Below are 22,701 nucleotides of genomic sequence, written 5' to 3' on the forward strand. Positions count from 1 at the left end.
AGTAGTCTGAATTTCATTATTATATGGCACTTTCCCTTTGATGAATACAAAGACGATATTCTCTATATTAGCTATCTGAGAAGAATTTATTTTTTTACTTTTATTTATTTGTAAGAGAGAGAGAGTGAGAGAGAGCACAAGCAGGGGAAGCAGCAGGGTGAGGGAGAATCAAACTCCCGGCTAAGCAGGGAATCTGTTGCAGAACTGAGTCCCAGGACCCTAAGATCATGACCTGAGCTAAAGGCTCAGGCGTTTAACTGACTGAGCCACCCAGGAGTCCCAATCTGAGAAGAGTTCTGTATATTATTCCTATTAATATGCAATTTAAAGTCTAGGTAATTAACTTAATATTTAGTGGCCATTACATAGATAGCACTATGTTCCAGGCAGAGAGTAAGATAGAAATATTAAATCAACCATATTCTATGCATTCTAAATGAAAATAATTAATCAATCATAATAAATCCTTCTATTTATTAAATATCAACTTATAAGCTTTCCTCCATATGAACAATGCCAAATACCAGAATAAAGGGTCATCTCATACAAATAAAGGATAGAATTTTAGAATTCTGGTAAGCCATTTAATTTTGAAAAATTGTGCTATATTGTTGCTGAGTTGTGGTTTTCAGTTACATAATATCTGATAAGTGCAGAAGTAACATGAGTGTTACGTGAGATGAGAAATGGTATATAATTAAGATATTCTTAAAAGTACAGATAAATACAAATTTGTAACCATAGCATTATGGAGGAATAAAAATAAAAGATAGCTACACACTCTAAAGTGAATAAATCTTGGAAAGTTAATAGAGAAGTAAAACAAGGACAGTGCAAAAAGTATTGTACATTTTATGAAGTTCAAACAAATTCTGTTAAACCATAGATGGACTTAAAGACTATTATGTATCATATATTGTAAAAAATTAAGCAAGGAAAGAGCAAACATAAAATAACCAAAGCATACAAAGTTGGGTAGATACAATAGGTGTGATCATGTTCTACTTCATAAAGAGATGAATTAATAGATAAATAAAAGTAACTAGACTTTTTAGAAGTTAATAACACTTCGCCTGTTATTTCTTAGTAACATAAAATATATGGTTTTCTAACAAAAACGTTTATCTTAAAAATGTTTAAAAATAAATTTCAGGCTACTCATAAGGTTCTATTTACTTTTCCACTGAAGCAAAAGCTGGTTGTTGTAGTTGTAGTTGTTTGTTTGTTTTAGTCTCCTCCTAGTTTTTATTATTATAATGTGGAATGAGGAATGTTAAATTGAAAAGTGAATTATTTTATAGACAAAAATCATTACTTGATTCACCTCCTGGTACAGCAGATGGAACTCCTGAAAACATGCCCTTTTGCCTTACAGAAGAGTAACAGTTATGCTTACTTCTGAAACATACTTGGTGGTGGCCCTAAATAGTGACACCATAGTAAACATTTTGAATATTTGCAATTAATTTTTATAGTCATAGGGCTCCAAAAGGCACTGCTGGTATCTTAGCAGGTATTTCAATAAAGCTAAAAGTTGCCTGACTGTTTAAAAATATTAACAAGGCACAAAACATGGCAGAAGTATTGTCCTCAGATATTATTTTTTTCCATATGCTCCTGATTCCAGACATGACAAGTTATTTTTTTAAATTTTTTTAATAAAAGATTTTATTTATTTATTTGACAGAGATCACAAGTAGGCAGAGTCAGGCAGAGAGAGAAGAGGAAGCAGGCTCCCTGCTGAGCTGAGAGCCCGATGTGGGACTGGATCCAAAGATCCTGGGATCATGACCTGAGCCGAAGGCAGAGGCTTTAACCCACTGAGCCACCCAGGCGCCCCCATGACAAGTTATTTTTGATAGATATATATACAATGTATTTTCCAGTTATAAGAAAAATAGTTCTGCTATTTTTAACCTTTTTAAAAAATTACATAATTTTTTAAATTAAAATTTTATTTTTTAATGTTTTACTTTTCTTTTCTTTTTTTTAAAGATTTTATTTATTTATTTGACAGACAGAGATCACAAGTAGGCAGAGATGCAGGCAGAGAGAGAGAGAGAAAGAGGGAAGCAGGCTCCCTGCGATCCCAGGACCCTGAGATCATGACCCGAGCCAAAGGCAACAGCCCAACCCACTGAGCCACTCAGGCGCCCCAATGTTTTACTTTTCAATATACTACTTAGAATATAAAACCTATTCCATTTGGTAAGAAGTTTACCATTTAAAAACTGGTAATTTTCTCATTGTGTCTTCCCCTCTCATTGCTTTATTTTGAATAAAAAATTTCACAATAAACATAACTGATGCTTTCCTTCTGATGGTCCCTCTGTTAGTCATATTGTATATGAGCCATGACAATTAGTTTTACAAAAATTATTCATGTTTGTTGATATGTTTTATCATAACTAATTTTCCCTCCCTTATCTAGATTCCCCAGCTTTCAGACAGGTGGACACTTCAATAAACCATACCCAAGGGATGTATCAAGTACTTCTTAGACATCTCTCAGATCCTTGAGGTCTCATTTTGCCTAGGGATTTGCAATAGGTTCTGCCAGAGGCACCACTGTGACAACTGATGTCCATGGTCTATCTCCTGCTAAGCTCAAGAGGTCACTGGTTTCCAAGTTTATCTATACAATTAATGAATTCCAGCAAGTTCTTTTTTTTTAATATAACAAACTTATTTTAAAGTTTATATGGAGAGGCAAAGACTCACAATAGTCAACATAGTGTTGAAGGAGAACAAAGACTGAGGACTGACTTCAAAGTTTACCATAACGATGGGGTGCCTGAGTGGTTCAGTGGGTTAAGCCTCTACCTTCGGCTCAGGTCATGATCCCAGGGTCCTCTATCAAGTCCCGCATTGGGCTCTCTGCTCAGCAGGGAGCCTGCTTCTCCTCATCTCTCTCTCTGTCGTCTCTCTGCCTTTTTGTGATCTCTCTGTCAAATAAATAAATAAAATCTTTTTTAAAAAAGTTTACCATAATGATAATTGTAAGCAAGATATTGTAATACCACAGAAAGACTAGATTAAAGGAACAGAATATATATTATCAATTATATTTTATATTTAATATAACAGCAAAAGCAATACAAGAGAGCAAAATACAATCTTTTAAACAAATGGTTCTGGAGTAATGGTGAAGCTAAATGTAAAAATATAAAATTAAAATAAAATAAAATAATAAAATAAAATAAATCCAGGCAGATGTCATACACTCTTCACAAAAATTAACTCAGATTGGATTATAAACCTAAATATGAAACATGTAGAAGGTAATATAGAAGAAAATTTAAATGACCTTGGTTTTGGCAATAACTTTAGCTACAAAAGCTCAAGCACTGAATTTAAAAATGTCTACTCTGTGAAACACAATGCCAAGAGAATGAAAAGGCAAAGCACAGACTATGGAAAAAATTTGCAAAATACACATCTGGCAAAGGACTGTTAATCAAAAATTCACAAAGACCCCTTAAAACTCAACAATGGGGGAAAAACCTGATTAAAAATGAGCCAAAGACCTTAGCAGATACCTCACAAAAGAAAATATTACAGATGGCAAATAAGCATATAAAAAGATGCTTCACATCATATGTCATCAGGAAAATGCAAATTAAAACAAAAAAGAGACACCAGTACCTACCCAGAATCCAGAACACTGACAACAGAACACTAAATGTTGGTGAGGATGTGGAGCAACAGGAATGTTCTTCTATATCTATTGAGAATAAAGAATGGAAAACAACTTGGCAGTTTCTTACAAAACTAAACATATTCTTGCCAGATGATTCAGCAGTAGCAGTTCTTGGTATTTATCCAACGAAGATGAAAACTATACGCACAAAGATGTCTATAGTAGTTTTATTCATAACTGACAAAAGCTTGGAAGCAACCAAGATATCCTTCCATAGGTGAAAGGTCAAATAAAGTGTAGTACATGCAAACAATGGAATATTATTTAATGCTAGTGAAATGAATTACCAAGCCATGAAAAGATATGGATATAAATATTTAATAAATATTTGATTTTAGGCTTCTACCAGTCTATCAATAGTATTAGTATATTTTAACAATGAATGCTCAGCATTCATGAATTTACCTAATAAAATATTTTGGGTTCAATATTTTAAATACTACAACCTCTATGATTATATTCCTAATAATTTTGAATTGGGGTAAATAAACCTTAATTTTTTGTAACTTGTTTCTTATTGAAAAAGAGCTCAATGAGATTTTAGAAAATAAAAATTTACAAAAAAAAGTTTAGTTTACAATTGCCAAATAATTTAAAACTTTACCTTATATTCAAATACATATATTTTTCTAAATTGATTTATAAGCTACTAAAACCAAAAACTTTTAGTTATACTAGATTTCATATCATGCAATCAAAGCCAGAAAGCCATCTGGCAATGATTTGTCTTAAATAGAGTTAAGATGGGTGTTATTACAATGCAAGATGGAAACATAGTATAACAATTGAGTGTTACATAACTTTTCTGTTTTGCATCAAGTTACTAATCTACAAAAGTCTTTTATCGGTGATAGACTTGGGAATTTAACAAAACTTTTAAACTAGCATGTGCGACTCATTCCTAGAAAACAACACAATCAATAACACTTTATTTAGATTAAATCATGACTATTTCTCCATTTGAATAAAAAAGGTAGCAACCCCAATAAGTTTATTGAACATGAAAAGTTGAAATGCTATAATGCTCCTAAGGAATTAAATGATCCAGTCATGAATTACAAAAAAAAGGATATAAATTACCAAAGTGTTTGTATATTGTAATGTACAACTGCCCATTATCGTACAATAGTGTAGGCTTGTACAAGAACTCTATAAAAGAACTCCACTAATGAAACAAAATGGGATTGGGAGGGAGACAAACCATAAGTGACTCTTAATCCCACAAAACAAACTGAGGGTTGCTGGGGTGAGGGGGTTTGGGAGAAGGGGGTGGGATTATGGACATTGGGGAGGGTATGTGCTTTGGTGAGTGCTGTGAAGTGTGTAAACCTGGTGATTCACAGACCTGTACCCCTGGGGATAAAAATATATGTTTATAAAAAATAAAAAATTAAAAAAAATAAATAAATAAACTGTGGAAAGTATGTTCCCTTTCCCCCTATATACAACTATTAAGCCATTCATTTAGCTTTTAAAATATCCACTTAATACAGGCTTTTTACTCATTTGAACAGGCAGCAGGGCTCTATTCTTATTGCTCACATCTGAAGGATAGACTTCTAGCGTAAGAGGTAAAGCCCATAAAGGAGCCCAATAATAACAAGAAAATACAGTTTAGTGAGCCCTTACAATCTGCCAGCTACCTTTCTGAGAATACTTCAATTAATAAAACATATAAAATACCGGACCACAAAGAGCTTACATTCTTTTGAAATAGAATAGTGAAATAAACCAATAAGAGAGGGGCATCTCGGTGGCTCAGTCCATTGAGTGACTGCCTTTGGCTTGGGTCATGATATCAGGGTCCTGGGATGTAACTCCCCAGCAGGCTTTCTAGGCAGTGGGGTGTTTTCTTCTTCCTCTGTGCCCTCTCCCAATTCTCTGTCTCTCTGTCTCAAATAAGAAAATAAAACAGTAATAGAATAATGATTGATGGTTGATGGTGATAAGTGTTACAAAGAAATACAAGAAAGGTAAAAGTCATTGGAATGCAGGGATTAAAGTTAATTTTATTTTGTGTTGGGTGGTTATATCTCATTTATGAGATGTTTTTTGCACAAAGACCCAGGAAGTGAAGGAGGGTATTATACAAATATTAAAGAAAAAGATTGCTCTAGGCAGAGCAGCTTGTCTGTTACTTTTGAGGAAAAGCAAGGAGGCCAATGAGGAGTTCATAGTGGTGAAGAGAGGAAGACAGTATTGATGTATGACCTTCTAGTACATTGAAACATCTTCAGTTTTTATTTAATATGAACGGGGAAGATACCAAAAGATTTTCAACAGCAGAATAAAATCATCTGACTTGATTTTTTAGGTTAAGTTGCTGTACCAAAATAAATTTGCAGGGAGAAAGGAGTGCAGTGTGTGTGGAAGTGGGGTTATCAATCAAGTCAATAATTCAGGAACTTATGATGGTGATTTTAGCATGCTGGGTGGTTATAGAAGTGGTGAGGCTGTCTTTTTTTCCATTGGACATTCTTTCCTGCTTTGTCGAAGATTAGTTGACCATAGATTTGAGGGTCTATTTCTGGGCTCTCTATTCTGTTCCATTGATCTATGTGTCTGTTTTTGTGCCAGTACCATACTGTTTTGATGATGACAGCTTTATAATAGAGCTTGAAATCCGGAATTGTGATGCCACCAACGTTGGCTTTCTTTTTCAATATCCCTTTGGCTATTCGAGGTCTTTTCTGGTACCATATAAATTTTAGCATTATTTGTTCCATTTCTTTGAAAAAGATGGATGGTACTTTGATAGGAATTGCATTAAATGTGTAGATTGCTTTAGGTAGCATAGACATTTTCACAATATTTATTCTTCCAATCCAGGAGCATGGAACATTTTTCCATTTCTTTGTGTCTTCCTCAATTTCTTTCATGAGTACTTTATAGTTTTCTGAGTATAGATTCTGTGTCTCTTTGGATAGGTTTATTCCTAGGTATCTTATGGTTTTGGATGCAATTGTAAATGGGATTGACTCCTTAATATCTCTTTCTTCTGTCTTGCTGTTGGTGTAGAGAAATGCAACTGATTTCTGTGCATTGATTTTATATCCTGACACTTTACTGAATTCCTGTATAAGTTCTAGCAGTTTTGGAGTGGAGTCTTTTGGGTTTTCCACATATAGTATCATATCATCTGCGAAGAGTGATAATTTGACTTCTTCTTTGCCGATTTGGATGCCTTTAATTTCCTTTTGTTGTCTGATTGCTGAGGCTAGGACCTCTAGTACTATGTTGAATAGTAGTGGTGATAATGGACATCCCTGCCGTGTTCCTGACCTTAGCGGAAAAGCTTTCAGTTTTTCTCCATTGAGAATGATATTTGCAGTAGGTTTTTCATAGATGGCTTTGATGATATTGAGGTATGTGCCCTCTATCCCTACACTTTGAAGAGTTTTGATCAGGAAGGGATGCTGTACTTTGTCAAATGCTTTTTCAGCATCTATTGAGAGTATCATATGGTTCTTGTTCTTTCTTTTATTGATGTGTTGTATCACATTGACTGATTTGCGGGTGTTGAACCAACCTTGCAGCCCTGGAAGCCCTGGAATAAATCCCACTTGGTCGTGGTAAATAATCTTTTTAATGTACTGTTGAATCCTATTGGCTAGTATTTTTTTGAGTATTTTCGCATCTGTGTTCATCAAGGATATCAGTCTATAGCTCTCTTTTTTGGTGGGATCCTTGTCTGGTTTTGGAATCAAGGTGATTCTGGCCTCATAAAATGAGTTTGGAAGTTTTCCTTCCATTTCTATTTTTTGGAACAGTTCTTCAATAAATGGTGCTGGGAAAATTGGACAGCCACATGCAGAAAAATGAAATTGGACCATTTCCTTACACCACACACAAAAATAGACACAAAATGGATGAAGGACCTCAATGTGCGAAAGGAATCCATCAAAATCCTTGAAAAGAATACGGGCAGCAACCTCTTCAACCTCTGCCACAGCAACATCTTCCTAGGAACAACGCAAAAGGCAAGGGAAGCAAGGGAAAAAATGAACTATTGGGATTTCATCAAGATCAAAAGCTTTTGCACAGCAAAGGATACAGTTAACAAAATCAAAAGACAACTGACAGAATGGGAGAAGATATTTGCAAATGACATATCAGATAAAGGACTAGTGTCCAGAATCTATAAAGAACTTAGCAAACTCAACACCCAAAGAACAAATAATCCAATCAAGAAATGGGCAGAGGACATGAACAGACATTTCTGCAAAGAAGACGTCCAGATGGCCAACAGACACATGAAAAAGTGCTCCATATCACTCGGCATCAGGGAAATACAAATCAAAACCACAATGAGATATCACCTCACACCAGTCAGAATGGCTAAAATCAACAAGTCAGGAAATGACAGATGCTGGAGAGGATGTGGAGAAAGGGGAATCCTCCTACACTGTTGGTGGGAATGCAAGCTGGTGCAGCCACTCTGGAAAACAGCATGGAGGTTCCTCAAAATGTTGAAAATAGAACTGCCCTATGACCCAGCAATTGCACTATTGGGTATTTACCTTAAAGATACAAATGTAGTGATCCAAAGGGGCACATGCACCCGAATGTTTATAGCAGCAATGTCCACAATAGCCAAACTATGGAAAGAACCTAGATGTCCATCAACAGATGAATGGATCAAGAAGATGTGGTATATATACACAATGGAATACTATGCAGCTATCAAAAGAAATGAAATCTTGCCATTTGCGACAACATGGATGGAACTAGAGCGTATCATGCTTAGCGTAATAAGTCAAGCAGAGAAAGACAACTATCATATGATCTCCCTGATATGAGGAAGTAGTGATTCAACATGGAGGCTTAGGTGGGTAGGAGAAGAATTAATGAAACAAGATGGGATTGGGAGGGAGACAAACCATGTGACTCTTAATCTCACAAAACAAACTGAGGGTTGCTGGGGGGAGGGGGTTTGGGAGAAGGGGGTGGGATTATGGACATTGGGGATGGTATGTGCTTTGGTGAGTGCTGTGAAGTGTGTAAACCTGGTGATTCACAGACCTGTACCCCTGGGGATAAAAATATATGTTTATAAAAAATTTAAAAAAAAAAAACAAAAAAAGAAGTGGTGAGGTATGGTTTTTATTTTGTGTATATTTTGATGGTGAATATTCTGGTGAACAGGATGGGGTATGTTCAGGACAGACAATATCAATATTTATTTTACCTGCACAAACAGAAGGGTGGAGTCTTAATTCCCTGATATGGAGAGAACTCTGAGTTCAAATGTTCTTTCTGATTAAATGGCATAGTGATGATGAGGATTTAGTCAGACAGTGAAAGAGAACAGTAACCATAGTATTAAGCGGTAAGACATTTTAATACATTTGAACATCAAAAAACATTGTGTTGGATCATCTGTTTATGTGAGTAAATAAATAAATAAAGCTTCCTGGGGTTCTGATTTAGGTAAAGAAGACTACTATATGATCCAAAGGGGCACGTGCAACAAATGTTTATAGCAGCAATGTCCACAATAGCCAAACTATGGAAAGAACCTAGATGTCCATCAACAAATGAATGGTATATATATATACAATGGAATACTATGCAGCCATCGAAAGAAATGGAATGTTGCCATTTGCGATGACATGGATGGAACTAGAGGGTATTATGCCTAGCAAAATAAGTCAATCAGAGAAAGACACTATCATATGATCCCCCTGATATGAGGTAATGGAGGTGCAATGTGGGGGGTTTGGGGGACAGGAAATGAGTAAATGAAACAAGATGGGATCGGGAGGGAGACAAACCATAAGAGACTCTTAATCTCATAAAACAAACTGAGAGTTGATGGGGGTTGGGGAGGGTAGGGAGTGGGTGGTGGGGTTATGAATTGGGGAGGGTATGTGCTGTGGTGAGTGCTGTGAAGTGTGTAAACCTGGCGATTCACAGACTTGTACCCCTGGGCCTATAATACATTATATGTTAATTAAAAAAAAAAAGAAGAAGAAGACTACTATAAATCCAATGCTATGGTTTTCAGCGAAGAGTGTGTAATCAGGCATATTTTATTAAAGTAACCAAGTAAAATGATGGTCAAAAACTGGAATAACAGAAAACATAAAAATCAGAGATTTTAAAAAGAGATATGGGACAGTGTAGAGAATATAGTCAATGATATTATAATAGTGTTATATGGTGACAGATGGTGGCTATATTTGTAGTGGTCATAGAATAATGTATGGAGATATTGAAAACCTGAAAACAATGTAACACTGAATATCAACTATACTCAAAAAAATAGTAAAAATAAAACCTTTTAATTTAAAAAGATAAAAAGAGGGACAAGAATTTGAAAAGCGAATTTCAAAAAGAGTAAAGATGAGGCTAAGACATACTCAGAACCTTGAGGAAAACACCAATTTGAAAATTCTTCCCATTTTGAGAAAACTCAAATGAATCAATAGCATAAAAGAACCCATTTTAACTGAGAGATGTAATGAATGCTCAAGAAATAATTTTATGACAGGATAACTCTTCCCTATGAAACAGCATACAGAAACCAGGGGAAACACCTGGAAGCAAAATAAACTATACTGAAAATAAGAATTAGGAAAAAGATAAATGATGAAAGATAAGAAAATTAGACCTGTGACAGAAACCTAGTGAAGAGAATTTTTAGCTTGTGGTTTAATGTTTTTGAGGATAATCTAGAGTTCATATCTGCCTTGAGACAGGCTGGTTGTAGGCAGTTTAGGCAGACCCCTAAGACAGGCCTACTTTGGGCAGGTGGTGTTGGAGGAGGCCATTGGGCGGGACAAAGACAAATCCAACCATTTGACTAAAGTGTCTGTGAAGATGTTGAAGTCAGATGCAACAGAGAAAGACCTGTCAAACCTAATCTCAGAAATGGAGTAGATGAAGATGATTGGAAAGCACAAGGACACCCTCAACCTGCTGGGTCCTGCACACAGGACGGTCCTTTGTACACTATCATGGAGTATGCCTCCAAAAACAACATACAGGAGTACCTGCAGGCCCAGAGGCCTCCTGACCTGGAGTACTGTTACAATATCAGCCACAATGCAGCAGAGCAACTCTCCTCCAAGGACCTGGTATCCTGTGCCTATCAGGTAGCCTGAGGCATGGAGTGCATACACCAAGACCTGGCCACCAGGGAAGTGCTGGTGACAAAGGACAACATGATGAAGAGCTCAGACTTCAGCCTTGCCAGAGATATCACCACATCAATTACTATAAAAAGACAACCAACAGTGGACTGCCTGTGAAGTGGATGGTCCCTAAGGTCATGTTTGACGAGATCTACATCCACCAGAGTGACTTCTGGTCTTTTGGGGTGATCCTGTGCGAAATGTTCACTCTGGAAGCCTCCCATATCCTGGAGTGCCTGTGGAGGTGGTTTTCAAGCTGCTGGAGGAGTCATTTGATGGATAAGCCAATAACTGCACCAGAGAGTTATACACAATAATGAGGGGTGGCTGGCATGTGGTACCTTCAAGCTGCTGGTAGAAGACCTGGATCATCCTGTGGCCTTGACCTCCAACCAGGAGTACCCGGACCTGTCCTTGGCCCTGGAACAATACTGTCTATGCTTTCCCAACACCCAAAGCTCCACCTGCTCCTCAGAGAAGAATTCCACCTTCTCTCATGTGCCGTTGCCCAGGGAAGCCTATCTGCCCTGACACCCAGCCCAGCTTGCCAATGGTGGACTCAAATGACTAGTATCCCTATTACTCCTGTCCAGATTCCATCATAAGCTGTAACCCTTACCCCCACCCTCCCTGCAAGACTCACTGCCTTCTCCTTTGTCCCTTTCCTACTGGCAGGAGCCAGCTGCCTACCTGAGGCCTTCACCCTTTGAAATTCACCTCTCTTCCCCTTCCTCTTCCTCCTCCTTACAACCTGCTAATGAAAGAATGGAACAGAGAGGCATGTACTTGCTCGTGGCTACTTCCTTCCCTCCCATATGTTGGACCAAGACCTCTCCCTGGCATCTGGTACTGCCTGGACGTCGAGGGAGTGGGAGATGAGGCATGCCAGTGAAAGCTGTCGCAGCTTTCCTGTTTTGGTTTTGTCTGCTTAGCATAACATGTAAGACTGAGCTCTGATGGCAGGGACCTAGTCCTTGGGGCTATAGCACTAGTGAGGGGAGGTCAACTGCTCTGGGCCTTAGCTAAGAGCAACCCCTGCTCCAGAGATATGGTGCCAAGGGCTTATTAATTTTGATACTAATTTGCTTTGCTGACCAAATACCTGGTATCAAAAGATGGGAAGGCAAAGACTGGAAGCAGTGTTGTGACCATGGGGTCCAGCCCCAAACTATGAAGAAAACACAAAGTGTATAAATCTGAGTAAGTATATATTTACACACCTTTTAAAATAAGTTGTTCTCAAAGATTTAATCAATGGGTAATATGCTCCTTGTAGCTGGGAAGCATCAGTTGCCATATATTAAAAACAAAGAAAAGAGGTGTCTGGGTGGCTTCCTCCATAAGTGCCCCTTCTTTTCAGGTCATGATCCCAGGGTCCTTGGATGGAGCCCCACATCAGGCTCTCTGCTCAGTGGGAAACCTGCTTCTCCCTTTCCCTCTGCCCTGCTGATAGTTCCTCTTCCTGTCTCTCTGTCTGTCAAATAAGTAAAATATTTTAAAAAAGAAAGAAAGAAAGAAAATGTTTTTAAAAGGTCTTTTTTTTTCTTTAATTTTCTAGGGGTGCCTGGATGATTCAGTTGTTTAAGCAGATGTTTGCCTTTGGCTGAGGTCATGATCCCAGTGTACAGGGATCCAGCCCTGCATGGGACTACTTGCACCCCAAGGAGCTAGCTTCTTCCTCTCCCTTTGCACCTGCTTCCCCCTGCTTGTGCGCTTCCTCTCTCTCTCTCTCTCTCTCTCTCTCTCTCTCGCTGTCAAATAAACAAAATAAAATCTTTTACTAAATAAATAAATAAATAAAGTTCTAAACCTACTTTCAGTTTAGGTCCCTTAACAAAAATTGCTACTGCTTCATTTAAAAAAAAAATTAATTTAGAAAGATGCTTCCAGAGTTAAAAAGCTGTTTTGTTTCTTTGTCAGGATTAAATATAGAAGTGCTTTAAAAAGTAAAAGAAAAAAAATATGCTATATTAACACTAATCATACTATAACTTTGGTGGTTATATCAAGATAATGAAAAGTGATTTTATTTCTTTTAAAGATTTTATTTATTTATTTGACAGAGAGAGATCACAAGTAGGCAGAGAGGCGGGCAGAGAGAGAGAGAGAGAGGAGGAAGCAGGCTCCCTGCTGAGCAGAGAGCCCGATGCGGGACTCGATCCCAGGAGCCCGAGATCATGACCTGAGCCAAAGGCAGCGGCTTAACCCACTGAGCCACCCAGGAGCCCTGAAAAGTGATTTTAAAGCAAATTTCATTATCAGACATAAAAATAAAGTCAAAATTACAGAAGAGAAAAAGGATGAACTCATCAGGGAGTATAATAATTCTTGACTTTTAATACTTAATAACAAGTTTGGGGATATATAAGGAAAAACTAAGAACAAAAATCATAACTTCTACCTTAGAAGAGAAATGGAAAAAATTTCAACACCTTGATTTTAAGATTATATAGACAAATGGTCATCAAATTGGTAAGATATGTAAGACTTGAACAAAATTATCAACTAACTAGATATGCTTGAACACTCCCAACAACCGCAGACTACATATATCTTAAGCCATGATTTTCTTTGCAAAGGTCAACACTGATAATGTTCTAATCATACCTCCGTGTACCAGGAAAGAAGTAGCATATTTCTTGAAAGACACAGCTATCAAAGCTCCATTGAGAAACCATAAAGATGTAGAAGGGATTTGCAAATTATATATCTGATAATGGACATCTACTCAGATTGTTAAAAAATGAATAAAAATAAAAAACCTTACTAATAACCAAACAGAGTATCCAATTTTACATGTGAAGAAAATAATTGAAGAGACATATCACCAAAAGTATATGGATGGCTTATAAGCACATGACAAATTTCTCAACATTTAGACATTAAAGTAATACAAATTAAAATCTTAATGAGACATGCTTACATATCTATTCGAATGGCTAAAATTAAAAAGGCTAATTGTACTTTGTCTGAGCTAGATTGAGAAGCAACAAAAAATCTAAACTGTTGTTAGCATATATCATGATACAACCACTTTGGAAAATAGTTTGAAAAAATTTTTTAAATGCAAAATATGTTGCAGTTACACAAATAGCCATTTTACTTCTAGGCATTTAACCAAGAGAAACAAACCCTATGTTCATACAAGGACTTGTATATGAATTTCATAGCAGCTTTATTTTTAAGAATTGAAAACAGTGGAAATGTTCATCAATGTCCATCAATAGAGCAAAGACAAATTATGATCTATTCATTAAAGAGATTACTATTCAACATCAAAATGAACTATTTACAATTGGAGATTCTCAAAGTAATGATGCTGAGAAAAGAAAAGCCAGGCAATGAATAGTATAGACTGTGTGATTCCATCACTATAAAAAATCTAGAAAATACAAATTTATATATAGTCACAGTCATCAAATATATTGGTGTGATTTTAATGCCTTCTTCTGTGCTCCCATAGCTTCCTACACTTGGATCTCCGAGCATTTACTACACCATGTGAAAATATGAACTCTTTTTCTTTATTCTGTCTTACTAGAATAAGAATCCTTGTAATTTTATGGACATTTGAACTCTCAGTTATTAGCAGAAATTCTATCACACAGTAAGTTTCCAAATATAAAAGCCAGAGTTTTACAATGACTTCTAAGCTTTTACATGATCTAGCCACTCATTTAACCTCTGTCCCTGCTACTCTTCAGTCACTCACTGTGGTCTCCTTGCTATTCCTCAGATATGCCAGGCATGATCCAACCTTATGGCCTTCAAGGTAGCCAATTCCTTTGTCTGGAGTGACCTTATTGCTGATAGTTCTGGGCAAATTCATCACCTTTCCATACCTTTGTTCAATTGTCAGCTTCATTGTAACTACACTGATCTTTCTATTAAAATTTTTAACTCCCCATCCCCTGACTAGCAACCTTGATTTTTCTCACCCTGATCTAATTTTTCTCTTTCCCCATTGTACTCATCATTTTTGAATGCACTATGCAATTTTTATTAAGGTTTATAGCTTGTAATTGTCTCACCCATTAAAATATATGTTCTACAAAGCCAAGTGTTTCATTTACCAGTGTAGTCTGAAGTAATATCTGCCATATAAGAGGTTCAATAGACAATTGGTAAATTTCAGAATAAATTAATGTTAAGAGTATACTGAATTTCATAAGTCATTTCAATAATTTTTTCCAAAAAATAAACTATGTAAAACATACATTAAATTTACTTTCAAAATATTTTATAGCATATAATGGACAATATACATAAGCCTTAAAGAAACAATCTTATATCCCTGATATGAGGAAGTGGTGATGCAACATGGAGGCTTAAGTGGGTAGGAGAAGAATAAATGAAACAAGATGGGATTGGGAGGGAGACAAACCATAAGTGACTCTTAATCTCACAAAACAAACTGAGGGTTGCTGGGGGGAGGGGGTTTGGGAGAAGGGGGTGGGATTATGGACATTGGGGAGGGTATGTGCTTTGGTGAGTGCTGTGAAGTGTGTAAACCTGGTGATTCACAGACCTGTACCCCTGGGGATAAAAATATATGTTTATAAAAAATAAAAAATTAAAAAAAAAAAAACTGAAAGAAACAATCTTATAAATAACCATTTCATACCTACTTAAAAATTGCATAATACCACACTCCTAGATCCTCTCTGAATGCTCTAAAATAACCCTTCAAAGGAAATACATTTTTAAAAATAACAAATTTTTTGGCAAATAATTTAATAAAATAAAAGTTTCATTCATCTATGCAGATCATAATAAATGTTTTTAATAAGCATGAAATTATAACTCTGAAGTGTGCTAAAATGAAACCACCTGCTAAGGGTGAGAGAATAAAAATAAACATCATTTTTCCAAATAAGAGGAATTTATTACCTTTGAATCAAAGCATGTGGATTTGTTCAAACTGGCAATAAAGGAATATGGAAACACAAACCATAGAAAGTCATATTTTAGATTTCTAAAAGACTTCGAAGTGAAGAGTATACAGTTTTTAAATGCTACATAATGACAAGATGACAGGTTGTGACAAATAGCATTTTAAAAGCTCTACTCATAATGGAACGGAAGGTGTCATTTCCCTATAATTTTATATATGCCATTAATTTACTATATCTGGATACAACATATTACCAAACAGATGTTCATCAAAGACTAAATCATTTTTAATGGAACATAATAATTTGAACCTACATCTATTAATCATTTTTTCAATCTAATATTTATAGTCTCAATAAACATTTTATCAGTTGTCTACAAAATTAAAAAAATAGGATAAAAAGTCGTGTTTGGAAAAAAAAAAAGAGGAAAATGTCAAAGTTTAACACAGTTTACAGAATATTTTAACATAAATTGAAATTTAAATCTGACCAAAGTTCACAGTTTTAAGTAAAATGATAGCACTTTATATCCTTGAAAAGTGGTAAGTGACCCAAAACATTGCTTAGAAAAACAAATTTAAACTACACTAGTCTGAGATGATTAAGTTATGGTACAACTTGCCATTGTGTATCATCAAATGGTATATTTTTTTCTTTTGGTCTTGTCATTATATTTTATTTTAGCCATTCTGATAAGTGTGTAGTGATATCTCAGTGTCATTTTAATTGCATTTCCTTGATGTCTAATTATGACAAAATGTATTATTTTGATGTTTAATGTTCTGAGCTTCTTCAGTTCAAGACCATGAAGCCACTTAGGAAAAATACAGTTGCAGATGCACTCATAGACCAACTCTTATTTAGAAATAAGAACAAACATTACTACCCATTCCAACAAAAAATAGATTTGTTATGCAGTAGGGATTTTATAAATTACCTGACACAACTTATATAGTAAGATGAAATGGGACAGGCGGCTTCTTGCAGCTATATACAACATCATTTTAATTTCAATTTTCAGTATAATTTTTCCAAGGTATACACAGAATATACATTTAATGTAAATTGTGAACATTTTAAACTCTGTATATGGAAATTAATCAATTTTAAGTTTATAACAATCAAAATTAACGGAAGTTTATTTTAAATTAGTTAGCTTTCTCTGCATTGCAAGACAGAATAATCAAGAATTGGTAAGAAAAAAATAATCTCTGTAAAATTACCAGGGGTGCATTATAAAGTGTTCAGTAACCGATCAAACTCACAATTTGGATTGAATGGCAAGTGATTTTTAAAATCTGGAACTCATTGTCAATTATTTTTCTTCATTGTGTCTTAATATATTACTGTGTTCATTTGCATGGAAGTGAAGAAAAATGCATGACATTTCATCTCAACACTAACACTTTTAACTGGCAACTCTGAATGTACTTTACAGCAGTGTAACAAAGTAAAGATCAATGATGTTTCATGAAATATTTGTTATAATTCTCAAGGAGATAGGGAGTTTGTGCAAAAATGCAAATCACTTTGCGACTAAACACATTGTTTATTTCAGCTAATTTTAAGAAAATATGCTAAGACTCTCTCAAAAAAGGAAGCAATGATTTAGGTTTTCCTTCAAACTCCTTATCTAATCCTGAACCAACAGCACATAGTTCAAAGAGCAACTAATTGGAGCAGCTCCAATTTACCCGTTTCCTAACAATGCTTAATTTAGTGGAATTTCTGTCCAATTATGTTAATTTGATGTAGTGAAAGACAAACATTCAAAAAGATCATCCTTAATTTATATAGATTGCCAAACTCTGCATTTTCTGAATAATGCCCAGGAAAGTATTTTCAAAAACAAACAAACAAACAATGCCAGAACCACTATTAGGTCATCTCTAGGCAGAAAGTGACTCAGAGCCTACATTACTCTCTCCCTGAAAGTATACTGTAGGCACTGAAACTACTATCCTGAGTCTGTGCTATCAAGTTCCTTAAGTTAGAAAGTTTTAAAACCAGTCTGTGTGGGAGTATTTCATTTACAGATAGAGACTTGGTTGTTTATACATTTTCATACTTGATTTTTAGGGTGTAATAACTATGTTTTAAAATTCATGGTGGTTTTGAATATTGTTGAATAATTGTGCTAAAATGGTATATCCATTCCTCCTAGGAAACAGAAATTATAGAAAGGTAGTGCTTTCCAGATCTGACATCTTTGAGTCACTGCAGTTTCAGTATAAATGCAATAGGAAAAGTGACATTCATGTTTATGATATTTTCTATAAATAAATTAGAATGTACTGGAGGCCTGATATAAAGTGGGATGCCTAAACTTCAGTAAGATCTTGTTTTCAATTCAAAATAAATTTTAAATTTAATTATGCACCTCTAAGTTCAGAGACAATAAACATTAACCAACACAATTAATAAGTTCTATTTCTTGAAATTTCGGGAACATTGATAGTCTCACCAGTAGGTATGAACAACAGCTAAAATTTTTGGTCATGGATTCTTGCTAAAATATCACTTTCCCAAAGAAAATTAATGTTATGAATTTTCATTGATTGTTATTGATCATGAAGAATATAACAATCACGATAAAAAGAGTAGGAAAAACATGATATCTCATCTGTAAGGGCATGTGGAAAGTAGGAAATGCTAATAAAAATAACTACCATTATTTCCTAAGTTAACATAACAGAACAAAAATATTTCATAACAATATTTTCTAGCCTCATTCTGATAACTCTTTTCTATATTCAAATTTAAAGTTGAGGCATGTGATATATATTACACAAAAACCATCCCAAGGAATTTATTAAAAAAACTCTTAATAATGGACAAATCCAAAGGAATTTCTTTTCTAATTTAATTAACAAATTATGAATTGACTTACCTATTTCATCACAGTGTATCAGGCACTAATAATATTTTTTAATCGTCATACCTGATGCAATAGTTACCACCTTTCAGACATACTGATCACAAACAAGCAAATAAACAAGAGCACTGTAGCTTAAGATCTACCTGCATAAATATAGGACTACTGCAGACAATCTCTTCACCACAACATAGCAATGAATAGAAATCATACATGCTCTGTAATGGACATAGAGTTGAGAGATAGAAGGGGATGGGTGTTAATATGTGCAGAATCTTTATTAATTACATTGTAAAACATAATATGGAAAAACAGAATACAATTTTAGAAATACCCAGGTCACCATCATTGTTTTATTTTTTTATGTGTAGATAAGGAATTTAGTAAACAATCCATGACTATTCAACTTCTTATATTTTGAAAATTTTAGCAAAAGTAACAAACCTAACAACTAGAAAATTGTATATATCTGCAAAATACAGCTTTGTCAGCATGGTAGAGGAAAAGCAAAACAAAATAAGTAAAAAAAAGTCTAACATTTCACAAAAGTTTTACTTTTATTTTTTTCTTTATTATTTTTTATTTATTATTTACTTTTATTTTCTACTTTATTTTAATGAAAAAGTCATGACCATAACATAAGAGCAGAATTAAACCAACATGAGAAATTATTTTTTCATAAGTTATAATAAACAAGCTTGGTGATGAATTACAAACTTCAGTGTTCTTGCAGTAAGTATCACTTCATAAACAAATGAGCCAGGAGTCATAAATTAATTATGATTCTAAATGTTATTTAGAGAGACATTCTGTTCTTAATATATTTCAAATATTCTACACAAGGCAAAGTGGATCCAAGTAATCTGTAGGCAAAATAAGATTTTAGAGAAGTATATATTTCCAACAGTATTTATAAAATATTACCTTTATGTAAGGCATCATCCTCGACTTTGTGGAAAACATACAAAGGAGTAAGAAATGGCCCTTCAAGAAACATATACAATATCAAGGTTTAACATGAAGCAGCATGTCTTCTCTAAGTAAAAAAAAACATTGTACCAACTGACATTACTGAAACTTTATATTTATTGCTCTCATTTTAGGTCATATTGTCCTTCTGCATGCAGGCTGCTATAACAGACATAATATAGACTGAATAGCTTATAAAGAACAGGAATTTATTTCTCACAGTTCTAGAACTGAGAAGTTCCAGATTAAGGAATGGGCAGATCCAGGGAGAGCCCACTTCCTCATAGATGGCTATCTTCTCTCTGTAAACCTACACGATGAATGAAGCAAGAGAACTCTATGGGGTCTCCTTTAAAAGGACTGTAATCCCACTTATGACCTAATCACCTCCCAAAAGTCCCTATGTTTTAATACTATCACTTCCAGAGTTAGATTTCATAATATGATTTCGGGAGACCCAAACATTCACACCATAGTATATATAAACAAAAAAAAGATACAAAAACAACAAACAACAAAAATTATTTTAACTACCTATTATTTTCAACTATATAAAATTTTAATTTGTTTCTATATAATATTAAATAACTCATTTGAGTGATTCACTTATATCCAATGCATCTGAGTGCAATTAAATTTGCTTACCCAACATATCCAGCAGCATATTTCTTCAGACTATCCCACTCCCCACCTTACAGGATTTACCACAATTAGAAGATAGGGGATAGAGGATAGATAGATGTATACATAAACACACTTGTACATACACATATGCATATTTTTTCCTGTTAATGATACTCGTGCAAATAAAATTCAAGCTCAAGGAAACCTGTCTAGTTTGTTACTTAATATCCAGTTTTTAGTCAACATCCAAAAACAAATAATCCAATAAAAACATGGATAGAAGACATGAACAAGTGTTTCCCCAAAGAACACATTCAAATGTTCAGTAGATACATGAAAAGATGTCCATCATCATGTATCATCAGGAAATTGCTAAGCAAAACTAGAAAGAGATACCACCTCACACCTGTCAGAATGGCTAACATCAACACTACAAGAAACAAAAGGTGTTGGAGAGGATGTGAAAAAGTAACACTTGTGGGGGCTGCCTGGGTGGCTCAGTGGGTTAAGCCTCTGCCTTCAGCTCAGGTCATGATCTCAGGGTCCTGGGATCAAGTCCCACATTGGGCTCTCTGCCAGGCGGGGAGCCTGTTCCCTCCTCTCTCTCTCTACTTGTGATCTCTCTCTGTCAAATGAATAAAATCTTAAAAAAAAAAAAAAGAAAAAGTAACAATTGTTAACTGTTGGTGGTAATGCAAACTGATACAGCCAAACTGGAAAACAGTATGGAATTTCCATAAAATTTAAAAATAGAAGTCCTTTGTGATCCAACAATCCTGTTGGTGTGTATTTACCTAATGAATATAAGAAAACTTATTCAAAAGGATACCAGCGCCCCTATGTTTATAGCAGCATTATTTATAAAGCTAAGATATGGAAAGAGCCCAAGTATCCATCAATTGATGAATTAATAAAGAATAAGTGGTATGTATATACAATGAAACATTATTCAGCCATAAAAAAGACTGAAATCTTGCCATTTGCAATAACATGGATGGAAATAAACAGTATAGTGCTAAAAGGGAAATAAGTCAGTCAGAGAAAGACAAATACCTTTACTCATATATGGAATAAAAGAAACAAAACAAACAAGCAAAGGGGAAAATAATAAGACATAGAAAGAGAAACAAAGGGCGCCTGGGTGGCTCAGTGGGTTAAGCAGCTGCCTTCGGCGCAGGTCATGATCTCAGGGTCCTGGAATCAAGGCCCACATCGAGCTCTCTGCTCAGCAGGGAGCCTGCTTCCCCCTCTCTCTCTCTGCCTGCCTGTCTGCTTGTGATCTCTCTCTGTCAAATAAATAAATAAAATCTTTAAAAAAAAAAAAGAAAGAGAAACAAAGCAAGAAACAGACATTTCATTACAGAAATGTTATGCCCATTATTGGGGCATAACAGTATTAATCTTATAGTTATAAGTCCACAATGCATCCATCATCCATCCTACCCCTTTACATTCCCCTTTGTACAGACCCATGATCTAGAAAAAGCCTTATTTTATAGTGCCTTGTAGGAGATTTTTGCTGCTGCCTAAATTGCCTACTTTCCTCTCACCATTACCACGGAAATTGGGTCCACTGAAACAAAGGGGTAGTGTAAGAAATTAACAACTTCCATAAATCACTTTAAATAATAAAGTATAAGATAGTGATACCTTTTTTTTCTGCCACATAACCAATTCTTGCAAGAATAAGGTCATATAAGAGAATTTAAAACACATGCTAGCATTATCCTACTGGACCAACATCATTTGTATGTTTCTCTGTCTCTGAGAAATGTAGTTATTTACATGACTGAAACCTACAAATTGTTTGATATGACTACTAATATCACCTACATTATTTTAAAGCCTGTTTAAGGCTTCTGAAATACATAGGTTTTGTAAACACTTATTAAGCATCTTGTATATATCAAAGATTTTAAAAATCTCTGCTTAAAAAAAAAAACTCTACCTCAATGGAACTTTGAGTCTGAAAAAGATACAGGCAATATACAAGGCAACAGATAGAATAATTACATATTTGATTATATACTCCGAGGATGTCACATTAAATTGATGTGAAAATGATGAGAAGGATCTGAATTTCTTGTCAAAAATTTTTGCCTTAAAAAGAAATTGATATTTAGGGAAAGTTGTTACTGAAAGAGGTCCTGTGTCAACCAAAAATGTCAAACCATGATCTGACTAAATTTTCCAGTTGTGATCATTGCTTTGTTTAGCTGTCTTATATTAAGACTGAATTTAGTAATTCAGTCTCAGATTTCAGTAAGTGTTTTTTTTAAAGATTTTATTTATTTATTAAAGAGAGAGTGGGTGGGGAGGGGCAGAGGGAGAGGAAGAACCAGACTCCTTGCTGAGCAGGCAGCTGATGCAGGACTGGATCCTAGTACCCTGGCATCATGACCTAAGCTGAAGGCAGACACTTAACCAAGTGAGTCATCCAGGCACTGTAGACTGTAAACTTCTTAAAGGTAAAAAAGTTTATTCTTCTAGTAGTTCCACAGA

Source organism: Mustela nivalis, assembly GCF_964662115.1.
Source record: "Mustela nivalis genome assembly, chromosome: 17".
In the NCBI taxonomy this organism is placed as follows: Eukaryota; Metazoa; Chordata; class Mammalia; order Carnivora; family Mustelidae; genus Mustela; species Mustela nivalis.